The following is a 12,765-nucleotide window of genomic DNA, read 5'->3' on the forward strand; positions in this document are numbered from 1 at the left end:
GTCTCGAACCCGCGGGCTCAGGCAATCCACTCACCTCAGCCTCCCAAAGGGACGGGATTATAGGCTGAGCCACCAAGCCCGGCTGACTCTTGGTTTTCTTAAAAGGGAGTTAGTCATATGTAACTCCAGTCACTTGCCTTGGAGCGTTTTCTCAAGCTATGCTCACACAAACTGTAATTTAACATCATGCCTACATATCTTTGTGAGAGTGTTGTCTTGTTTGGATATTCATCGCCACACTCTTTCTATTTTGTGGGCATTCTCATTCTAGAATTTATCGTAAGCCTGAAAAGAGGATATTGCCTGCCTTTACATTTTTAAGTATTTCACAGCTGACTATTGCTGAGACCCAACCTTTTTACACTCTCTGTCCCAAATTCCCCAACAAAAACCTCAACCCCCTCATAGGGACTCATTCATCCTTTTCATGGAGCAAAGAAGCAGTACCTAGTAGCCCACACCATTTTCTGTCCTGCCTTGTTCTCCCTGTTTTCTTCCCAACTGAAGTGGAGCTCTATTTCCTAGAGCAGGGAGACTTCCTTAAAGTCATCCTTTCCACAGCAGCTCCTGCAGAATAAAGAAACTGCAGAATCTGGGCCATCAAGATTAGATTCTCAAAGAAGCTGCCTTCTGGAACCATTCTTTGAATGACAATACAGGAACTGTCTGTGATGAACAAATAAGCTTTAGTCCTTGTTCTGTTTTCACAAATACATAGACATGGTCTTATGAAAAAATGACCATTTTGTGCAATATTTATTGTTTTTAAGAAATGATAAATGAGATAATATAACCAGTTATATGGCAGAGAGACAACATTCTGACCTAGAACTTGTGAATGATTATAGGATTTTGAAAGACCCGATAAGGAAACCATAGTTTAGACTATTGTGGATAAGAAGCTGATTATAATGAAAACAATACTTTGGTTTATTTTATTTATTTATTTTTTTTCCGAGTTGGAGTCTCACTCTGTGGCTCAGACTGGAGTGCAGTGGCCACTCCCGGCCACCGCAGCCTCGACCTGCTGGGCTCCGGCTATCCTTCTGCCTCAGCCTTCCAAGGAGCTGGAACTACAGGTGTGCGCTTCCACGCCCGGCTCATTTTTGATTTATTGTAGAGATGAGGTCTCTCTCCTCAAATAAGTTGTAAGGAAAAAATGTCAGTGAGAAGTAGCTGACCTCTAGTTCCTGTCAGGAGTTTAAGAGGCTGCCAGGTGAAGTTACTGCAAAATAAGGACTGAAGGACACCAGTTAACAGTACACTAATTATGAAGAAATATACTAAGTAGCTGACTTTTTAAAAATGTGAATGTAAATGTTAGATAATAGATAATATTTGAAAATAGCTTTGCTGTGATGGGCTTGCCTAAATGTTTCACCTGTTCATTATATTATGTTTTTGGTCTGTCATATAGACATACTGTGTCACTGGTTTGTAATATGATGAATACATGAATTATTTAAAGGAAGCAGTTATTTGTTTATAAATAGTCGTGTCTCCCTTAATGATGGGAATGTATTCTGAGGAATGCATCATCAGAAGATTTTGTTGTTGTACAAGCATCACAGAGTGTACTTACACAAACCTAAATGATTCAACCTAATACACACAAAGGCTGTATGTCATAGCCAATATTACTCATAGGCTACACATCTGCACAGCATGTTACTGTACTAAATACTGTAGGCAATTGTAACACAATGGTAAGTATATATTTGTGTATCTAAACACAGAAAAACACAACCAAATACAGTATTACCATCTTACAGGACCATCATCATATGTACAGTCCATCATTGACCCAAAGATGGTTATGAAGTACATGACTGTAAATTGCTTAACTTCATAGAAAAATAGATGCAGTATTATCCAATGTTTGTTCTTCTGAACCTTAGTTCTTTTCTTTTTTTTTTTTTTTTTTTGAGATGGGGCTTTACTCTCACTCAGGCTGGAGTGTAGTAGCACCATCACCACTCACTGCAGCCTTGAACCCTTGGGCTCAAGTGATCCTTCTGCCTCAGTCTCCCAAGTAGCTGGGACTACAGGCACATACCACCACACCTGGCTAATTTTTCTATTTTTTGTAGAGAGAGGGTGTCACTTTGTTGCCTAAGCTGGTCTTGAACAACTGGGCTCAAGCAATCCTCCCATCTTGACCTCCCAAAGTGCTGGGATTACAGGCATGAACCACCAGGCCTGGCTGAACCTTAGTTCTTTAGAGTGCTAGTAGGCATTGTGCATAAAGGGATTAATTGCCAAATAAGTTCGGGGGGGCAAAAAGCTAATTAAAAAGTTTGGAAGTTATTTTCCCAGGAAATCTCTCTAAGTCTTTAATATGCTAATGTACATTGTGAATATGCAAGAAGGAAAGATGATTCACATGCAGTTTTCTCATATATATTTGACCAATAAATCTCTTCTTGCAAGACTGGACCACGCTTTGAGAAACCCTTGACTGAAGTACTCTTGCTCACAGATGTCATCTTTAGTACATCTAAATTTAACAGATCAAAATTCACCTCCAAATCAATATTTTAAATGATGCCAAATGTCATTAATGTAACCCCTACTCAGCAAATACTACTCTAGGCCTATTGTTCATTAGATGGATTTTAAACAAACAAAAATAATTTTTAAAAAAGAACAAAAACACCTTCTTATTTGCACTTAAGGTCCTATGCATCTAACTAAAGCAGTAATTTATATGTTTCCCAGAGGTAGTTCTTAAGACTCTTGATATCATTACAAGAACATTTTCTGAATCCAAGGCTGTCATTAATGCCTAGTCAGATGCAGAATGGCTCCCAGAGTGGTGGTTCTCCAGATTTAGTAGAAATGCCCTCTGGCTGCAGTGACATTAAGCTTCCTATACCCTAAAGCTAACACTCTCCATACACACAGAATTTAAACATCACATATCAAAAACCTTAAGTTACTTCTCAGATCTTTCCAGTGCAACATTTAAAGAGAGGTGTTACCTGGGACTTAGGATACAAGTCTGGACAATGAAGCAACAGTGCAAAAGCAAAGGAACGTGGTCATCTCATTCTTATCTCCTGAGAAACCAGGTCAACAGGTAGCACAACCCACCCAGTTCAGAAGCAGAACCCAGAAGGAGACAGGTCTGTCTTGAATCCCAGCTGGTTGGGTTAGGGTCTTGTTAACCTACTGGACATTCTCCCAGAGCTGGGTTGTATCATACAGACTTCTAGACACTGGTCTTTAATTCACCTCTACTTGCACAGGCCTGAGACTATTCTTACTCTTAGAAAATTGCCTGGGACTCCCAGTGTCTATGACCAGCCCTGCAGGCCACACACTCCCCTGTGGGTGTTGTGCGGGATTACAGAATACTTACCGTTACTGGGGTGAACCTCTCTACTAGTCAGCTGCACTAATTCTGTTTTGCTCTCTCTGCACCAAACAGAAATTGAAGCAAGTCCTAACTAGTTTTGCTGAAACAATTTGAAAGGAGAAAAAGAAAGAAAAGTCTATGAGAAAGGTAAGACTGAAGAGTCCAGGAGAAGGAAGCAGGGATGAGGATAGGTTGGAGAATCTCAGGGGTGACATCCGGGGAAGGGGAGGTGATGGGAAGCACGGAACCAAGCACAGACATTAGGACTCAGATGCCTTCTCTGGGCCTGGAATAAAAAAAAAAAAATCAAGAGGCCTAAGTAAGAACACTAATATGCCACAGTAATAATTCAGCTCACACTGTAATCCCAGCACTTTGGAAAACTGAGTTGGGAGGATCACTTGAGGCCAGAAGTTTGAGATCAGCCTGGGCAACAAAGTGAGATACTGTCTTTACAAAAAATAGAAAAATTGCTGGGCATGGTGGCATGTACTTGTAGCCCTAGCTACTTGGGAGGCTGAGGGAGAAGGATAGCTTGAACCCAGGAGTTGGAGGCTGCAGTGAACCGCCATCATGCCACTGCACTCCAGCTTGGGTGATAGAGTGAAATCCTGACCCTGTTTCAAAAGAAAAAAAAATTAATAATTCAGAAACTGGAAATAAATACCACCTGCTAAGAGCAGAATGGAAGGTTGGAGACAGGAAGAGACTTATAAACACTGCAAACCAGAAACCACACAGCAAGTGTCCATTGTACTCAGAAATATTTTATCTTTGGTTTTTAGCTCTAATTAGCATATTAACCTGTCAGTGAAATATTGATGCTGACCACAAGTGCTGTTTTTTTTTCTCAGATGTGTCTATTTGCTTTTAATACTTCTGTGCAGTGCAAAATTAAATACTCTTTAAACATATAGTTTAGCCGGGCTCGGTGGCTCAGCCTGTAATCCTGCGCCTTTGGGAGGCTGAGGTGAGTGGATTGCTTGAGCCCGTGGGTTCAAGACCCGCCTGGGCAGTGAGACCTCATCTCTACAATAAATCAAAAAATCAGCCGGGTGTGGTAGCGCATGCCTGTAATTCCGGCTACTTGGAAGGCTGAGGCGGAAGGATCGCCGGAGCCCAGCAGGTCGAGGCTGCGGTGGCCGGGAGCGTCCACTGCACTCCAGTCTGGGCGACAGAGTGAGACTCCAACTCAAAAAAAAACAAAACAAAACATATAGTTTAGTGTTTAAGATAGAAAAATAGGCCAGGCACAGTGGCTCACACCTGTAATCCCAACATTTTGGGAGGTTGAGGTGGGAAGACTTCTTGAACTCAGGAATTCAAGACCAGCCTGGGCAACATAGCAAGACCAATCTTAAAAGAAAAAAAAAAGCTGGGTGCGGTGGCTCAAGCCTGTAATCCCAGCACTTTGGGAAGCCAAGGCAAGAGCATTGCCTGAGTCTAGGGGTTCAAGACAAGCCTGGGCAACTTGGTGAGACTCATCTCTACAATAAATCAAAAAAATTAGCCAGGCGTGTTGTCATGTGCCTATAGTTCCAGCTACTTGGAAGGCTGAGGTGGAAGGATTGCCTAAGCCCAGCAGGTCGAGGCTGTGGTGGCCGTAAGCGTCCACTGCACTCCAGTCTGGGCGACAGAGTAAGACTCCAACTCGAAAAGAAAAAGAAAAAGAAAAAGAAACTGATTACTAATAAGAGATCAGTTGTCTCCAAATACCTTTCTGCAGACAGACACACACCATGGAGTTTGGACACAGCCTGTCAACTTCTCAACCAGTGAAGCCTCAGGAATATCTAATCCAGTTTCCCATTCTACAGATTGTGAAACTGAAATAAACACATGAAGGCGGATTACTTAATGTCATGAAGCTGGCCAGTGCAAAATGTTGGCTAGAACTCAGGTCTCACTTTTCTATGCAGGGGTTTCTTCTTGTCTCTCATGAGAATGGAAGTCACCAACTTTGCACCACCTGCCGTGTTTGAGAATCTGCTTGCTCCTTCCATCAGTGGCTCATTTGCTCTGACTATGGCCTTATTTTTATTTATTTATTTATTTATTGACTTGGAGTCTCACTCTGCCACTCAGACTGGAGTGCAGTGGCTGCTCCCGGCCACTGCAGCCTCGATCTGCTGGGCTCCGGCGATCCTTCAACCTCAGCCTTCCAAGTAGCTGGAACTACAGGCGCGCTACCATGCCCGGCTAATTTTTGACTTATTGTAGAGATGAGGTCTCGCCAAGTTGCCCTGGCGGGTCTCAAACCCGTGGGCTCAGGCAATCCACTCACCTTGGCCTCCCAAAGCGCTGGGATTATAGGCTGAGCCATCAAGCCCGGTTTGAGTATGGCTTTACTAAAGAGCTGTGGTTTAAGGGTGCTGGCTCACAGGACTGATGCTGCATAAGGGCTATGGTCGGAACTGGTCAAGGGACCTGAGATGGTCTGGCTACTAGTCTCTGGGACGGGACAGGCAGTGTACCCTGGATTAGCTGGTGGGTGATATAAGTACCCAAAGCCCAGGCATAACACAAGGCTATGAGTTCGCTGATTTCTACTTCATGTAGTGATCTTTCAGGATCCTTTCTACTGCGATCAGAAAGGCTGGGTACCCTTGACCTCTACACCAGTAGCTACAACATATTTTGAAAGTGACGGGCCTTTTGAGGTTTTTTTGGCAACAGACATAGCCTCTCCCCAGAAAAATTAACATTAAATCCTACACATACAGTTTTGTATCCAATTTCCAAGGTGTTAGAGAGCCTCTGAACCCTCTAGAGCCGGCCAAGCATCATCTAATCAACTCCAACTCTGAACAAACCTTTCCAATTGAAAAAAATCTCAACAGAAGCAATTTGTTCTATAAGACCATCTCAGAAAATAGTCTACTTCTTACATGTAACCGGTTTTTCTTCTCCTAAATTCCTGATATTTTCTTTGGGTACAGAAAGAAATGTGTGATATTAGGATTGTCTTCTACCATGTAAGTAGTTGCAGAGGTTAGTTGAGGGATTGCTGATGATGAAGATTCATCCATGCTGACCCCAGGCTGCATCCTAAACATTCCTGCTTAGGCCTCCATGACCACACTTACTCTTGGATCCCCGCCCAGCCTCTCCTAATTGCCTCCTACAGCCCAGGTTAGATTATTCATGTGTGCTCAGGTCCTTTCCAGAGTTTTTGCCATCTGGCTAATGGCAGGCACCGTATGTCAGCAACAGGATGTGGCCATCCACCTACGGGTTGGGGCACAGACCTGTTCTCATGAACAGCATGGCTGCCCAGTGTGTGGCTCACTCCTCAGTGACATGAGGCATCTCTTGCCTGAGTCTGCAAGTACTACACAAATGATGGAGGTTCCTCCCAGTCTGGGATGAGTTTGTGATAATGGCATCAATGTGTTTGGGTAACATTTAAATCATCTGTCACCTTCCGTTTAGCTAGAACTCAGAGCTGCTCGAGTCATTTCGCACGTAGGCATAGATATCACCTAATTAAACAACCCATTACACCTTCAAGTTAAAAATCAAGAAGCACAGGCCTTATTATTATTTTCAATGGATACAATAACCAGATTTTCACCCAATACCATCCATCCTCAAGGGACTTCAGATTGCTCAGTGAATTATGGCAGAGGGGGAAGAAACCTGAAGTCTGTAAGTGGGGGGAGGGGTGAAAGTGGGGAGACCTAAAAGTGCCTTATGATCCAATATGAGAAAATCACACATCTTTCAGGTCCTTGCAACAGATGAATCACATTGTTCTCCACTAACTATTTCAAATTATGTGTGCCTTTCTATGTAAGTGGGACTGTTTGCATCCAGATGGTTGCACTAGGCAACACCTGTTTCACTTTACTAGTCTTGAAAGTGCTAGAGATGGTCTAGGCTCCAGGTTTTCTAAAAAAGAAGCCAGGCTCTTGTTTGCTTCTCCCTTCAACTTCCTTCGACTTAAAACATAATTTGAATGCAAATGAGAGATATTAAGTGCAGGGCACTTAATAATTTACTGTTTTCTAAGTCATTAACTATTGAATTAAGTAGGCAAACAAATATGTGTTCAGCACTCATTAGCCCACCCCTGTCTAACTTCAGTGAGCTAGGAAAAAACCCTGAGGGCTTTTATGCATGGAGAGAGGTGGAATGTGCAGCAGCCCTGTGACCTGCTCCAGTGAGTGAAAATAGTGACAATCTGGTGTCAACTAATACACATTTTTGCAAATTATAATTTACTTGCAAATTTGCTCCCTTTGACCTCACCCTTGGTTTTTTCTTCAAATGAGTAAAATAATAAACTTTCATAAGCTGCATGATTTCTTAAGATCGGAAAAGTTCAGTAAAATAATGCATGCCATATTGGCTTCTTAATTGCTGTGCTAATTAGAGTTCTTGAAGGACAAGGTCATTGAAAGACTATATGTAATGAGAAGATAATTGGGTTGGGAATGAGGAAGGTGCAGCCCTAATTTAGCAAGGCCACCCATTGTTGCGGCCAAGTCATTCAATGTCTCTGGAATTCAGTTTCCTCACTTGTCAAGTGAAAGAGTGGATAGTTTGTATCTAAAAAAATCTTTTTTTTTCTTTCTCTGAAATTTTATGACTTTCAAAACTACAGTTTTATCAATAATTTCAACTTGCTGCTCTACCAAAAGCATTTTGACAGTACTTCTCACCCAGAGAAAACTGTTTTTCTTATGTGTACCCTGCCTAGTCACAGTAGGAAAAAATTATGAATGGCCTGAAGCTGGCAGTAGAAAAAAACTAATATCCTGAAAAATCCACAAAACGAACGATAATCTCTCATACAATCAGATGTGTGAAGTACTGCAGGTAATTCAGTTCTAAAATTCTTCTTAGATGGGTTGTTATTGTATATGCTTCTTCTAACAATACCTTGTTTCTACAGCTTTGATAAGCATATTTTTTTTTTTTTTGTAAGTCAGGGTCTCACTCTGTAGCCCAGGCTAGAGTGCAGTGGTACAATCGTGGCTCACCACAGTCTCGACCTCCTGGGCTGAGGCAAGCCTTCTGCTCATCCTCCCAAGTAACTGAGACTAATTTTTTAATATTTTGTGGAGATGAGGTCTCATTTTGTTGCTCAGGCTGGCCTCAGATTCCTGGGCTCAAGCAACTGTCAACTCAGCTTGCCAAAGTACAGGGATTACAGATATAACCCTGGCCTGAGATCTTAATTTTTCAGAAAAAGTACAAAAAATTTGCAGAGGAAAATTTTAATTGTCATATTGAACTCTCATACTTAAAATTATAATTTGTACTATGAACTCATGTCCCTTAAAATAGTAAAACAAACAAACAAACAAACAAAAAACTTTGCAATAAAAAAAAATTATTTTCATGCACTGGTTATATGATCTTGAACAGGATCTTTAAACTCTCAAGAAGTGATGCAAAGGTAGCATTGGAAAAGGGAGGACTGTCCCAACCATCAAACTCAAAAAGTAGCTAGTCAGTCAAGTAGATTTCAGGGAAGTACAGAATGATCAGAATATTCCTATTGCTTGATATCCTGATGTCATGGACACCTAAGTTATGAAACATAAATCATGATAGCAAAGTAGCACTATTTGTTCCTGAGTGTATTGACACACCCACACACAAAGCACATTCTGTTAAAAAATATTTTTTTCAGGTAAAATCATGACTCTCATACAAATATAAAATAAACATATGTCAAAGAATTTATGTAACTTATTAATTAACATGTGAACCCAGTAAGATATTACAGCCAGTTCAATAGAAAATTCAAATTAACATTCACACACATAGGCAGATAAGAAATGCTGAAATGAATTCACAAAGAGAAATCAAGACCAGTCTATCAAGAGGGCATTAATCAATTGCCCTCTACCAGACACAAATAATTTGCAATTCTGTGAACAAGAATCGTTTGCATTAGTGTTTGTTTCCTACCATTTGCAAAAATTGTAAAATAGTTCAAGAAAATGGGAGGGGGTGATAACTCAGAAGGATGCACAAAAGAGGATACTCAGTAATCCTTACTCTTTTTCTTTTTTTTCCCTTCAAAGTTTTTCTCAATTTTCCTGACAATTCTTAATGGGGGGGGGGTATGATGTGGTAGAGTTTAACAAACCCAAGAGATGGCAACAGGCATACCTGGGTTTGAATTTCTTTGTCTTCTTGAACAATATCTTTGACTTTTCTGAGTCTGTTTCCTTATCAATAAGATGAGAATGATAATACCTATCTTTCCAGGTTGTAATGAAAGTTAAATAAGATAAATATATAAACAAATAAATTCAGTCCTGAATGAGTGGCAGCCTTTATTTGACAGTAATAATTACACAGGGAAGTCCATAGCATGCCTGAGAAATGATGTAGCTTTACTTTTGAAGGGATATGTCTTTCTGTGATCCAGGTAAAGTTAATATAGGTAAAAGTGTGTTGTAGGTAATAAAATCTTGTGTAAAAAATTTAGTTAATTGCTGGTACAGTCACTTTGAAGATAGTTGGACAGTTTCTCAAAACTAAACATACACCATATGATCCAGCAATTGCACTCCTTGGCGTTTGCCCAAATGAGTCAAAGTATGTGCACACAAAAGCCTACACACAAATGTTCATAGCAGCTTTATTCATAAGTGCTAAAATCCACAAGCAAGAAAGATACCCTTCAATAAGTGAATGGATAAACAAATTGTAGTACATTCAGATAATGAAATATTATTCAGCTATAAAAAGAAATGAGTTATCAAGCCACAGAAAGTCATGAAGGAATCTTAAATACACATTGCTAAGTGAAAAAAGCCAATTTGAAAAGGCTACAGACTGTGTAATTCCAAATATATGACCTTGTGGAAAAGGCAAAACTATGAAATTAGTAAAAAGATCAGTGGTTACCGGGGGGTTGAAGGAAGGAGGGAGAAATGGGTAGAGCACAGAGGATTTTTAGGACAGGGAAACTGTTCTGCATAATATTACAGTGGTGGATACATGTCATCCATTTGTCACAACCCATAGAATGTATACCAGAAGTGAAGCTTAGCTGGGCCCCATGGCTCATGCCTATAATTCCAACACTTTGGGAAGCCGAGGCTGGAGGATTGTTTGAGCCCAGCCTAGGCAACATAGCAAGACCTTATCTCTACACAAAAAATCAAAAAACTTGGCCGGGTGTGACGTTGCATGCCTGCAGTCCCAGCTACTTGAGAGGCTGAGGTGAAAGGATCACCTGAGCCCAGGGGGGTCTAGGCTGCTGTGAGGCGTGATGGTACCATTGCATTCCAACCTGGGCTACAGAGTGAGACCCTGACTCAAAAAAAGAAAAAAGAAATGAACCCTACTGTAAACTATGGACTTTAGTTAATATAAGAGTATTGATTAGCCAGGCTCAGTGGCTCAGCCTGCAATCCAGCGCTTTGGGAGGCTGAGGTGAGTGAATTGCCTGAGCCCGCGGGTTTGAGACCCGCTTGGGCAACTTGGCAAGACCTCGTCTCCAGAATAAATCAAAAATTAGCCGGGCGTGGTAGCACGCGCCCGTAGTTCCAGCTACTTGAAAGGTTGAGGCGGAAGGATCGCCAGAGCCCAACAGGTCAAGGCTGCAGTGGCTGGGAGTGTGCCACTGCACTTCAGTCTGGGTGACAGAGTGAGACTCCAACTCAAAAAAAAAAAAAAGAGTATTGACTTATCAGTTATAACAAATGCACTACACCAATACAAGATGTTAATAATAGGAGAAGCTGAGGGTGGAAGAATGAAGGGGTGTATGGGAATTCTCTGTATTCGTCACTCAATTTTTCTGTAAACCTAAAACTTCTAAAAAAAAAAAAAAGTCATACATTAATTTTAAAAAAATTAATAAATATAGCCAGGCTCAGTGGCTCAGCCTGTAATCTCACACCTTTGGGAGGCTGAGGTGAGTGAATTGCCTGAGCCTGCGGGTTCGAGACCCGCCTGGGCAGCGAGACCTCATCTCTACAATAAATCAAAAAATCAGCCAGGCATGGTAGCGCATGCCTGTAATGCCGGCCACTTGGAAGGCTGAGGCGGAAGGATCGCCGGAGCCCAGCAGGTTGAGGCTGCGGTGGCAGGGAGCGGCCACTGCACTCCAGTCTGGGTGACAGAGTAAGACTGCAACTCAAAAAAAAAAAAGAAAAAAATTAATAAATATATTTTCTTGTTGAACTAACATACTGAAAATTATAATTTCTGCTATGTACTCATTTCCTTCAAAGTGGCAAAAAGCCTTGTAAGGGCAAAAAATCTCTTACAATAAAAAGATTATAAAAAGAATTACTTATTTCTATGGACTAGATGTATGACTTTGAGTAAGCTCTTTAAACTCTCTAAATTGCCATTTTATTATTTATAAAATGGACATATATGCAGTGTTGGGACTCAGAAAATAATATCACCAAATGAAGGTCTCAGAGGCAAAAGTTCTCTGATCTTCTGCCTTTCTGTCTCTTGGTCTCCTTTTTCCTTGAGGCTAGCCATAGAAACAGAATCCCTCTTCCTCAGGTGGGTCATAGGAACCAGAACTCTTTTTCCCTCAAGTTAACCATAAAGCCTAAAAATATTACTCTAACTTTCCCTCTGCCTTTCTGTGAAAGTTGACTTAATTTGTCTGACTATAGATCATAAGACCCCATTCCAGAGAGGGTCCTCCCCCACCCAGAAGGAAGAAATGCATACTTAGACCAAGAAAAATCTAGACGGATAGGCATTGTTGAGCTTCCCCACTGTCTATCAGCATTCGATCATTCCCTTTGTTCAATCATACTTCTACACAGTTCTCCATGTTTTCTTGAACCTAGGTATAAAAATGGACAATTCCTTCCATGTCTTTGGGTCTTCATTCTGAAAATTTCCTTGTACATATTAAAAATGTGTATGGCTTTTTTCCATTAGCTGCCTTTTGTCAATGATTTTCAGCCAACCTTCAGAGGGTGAAGGAAAAGTTTTCCCTTGGCCCATACAGCAGGATCTGCTGTGTTGTTATGGGGATAAGGGCTCTTGCTCAGGATTTAGCAGCACTAATATACTAGGATGTACCTAGTATGACTATATTGATTGTTCAGATATAGAATACTTCCATACCAGTTAGTAAATAGCTGCCCTGAGCATATCCCGTACACAGACATTTAGACCATCTGTCCAACTTTTTAGCTTCCTCACATTTTCTCAGGATCCAGGGATTAGGGATTAGCACCTGGCACAGCAGAGAACCTTAGCCTATTTGGGCTAAGGCTAGTGTGACAATTCCAACTGGTCAGTGTCCACGCCATACTGTTTGCTAAATGTTTGTAAGATCATCCCTACTACATAATGAATAGTAAGCCCTCGAGAACCATTAGTTATTGTTACTACCATAACTTTCTACTATTTTGATTTTATGCTTTAAGCACAGTGTTGCTTTTATTAAAAATGTCAACAGC

Source organism: Carlito syrichta, unplaced genomic scaffold, assembly GCF_000164805.1.
Source record: "Carlito syrichta isolate Samal-C Ts95f unplaced genomic scaffold, Tarsius_syrichta-2.0.1 Scaffold314799, whole genome shotgun sequence".
NCBI classification, from domain to species: domain Eukaryota; kingdom Metazoa; phylum Chordata; class Mammalia; order Primates; family Tarsiidae; genus Carlito; species Carlito syrichta.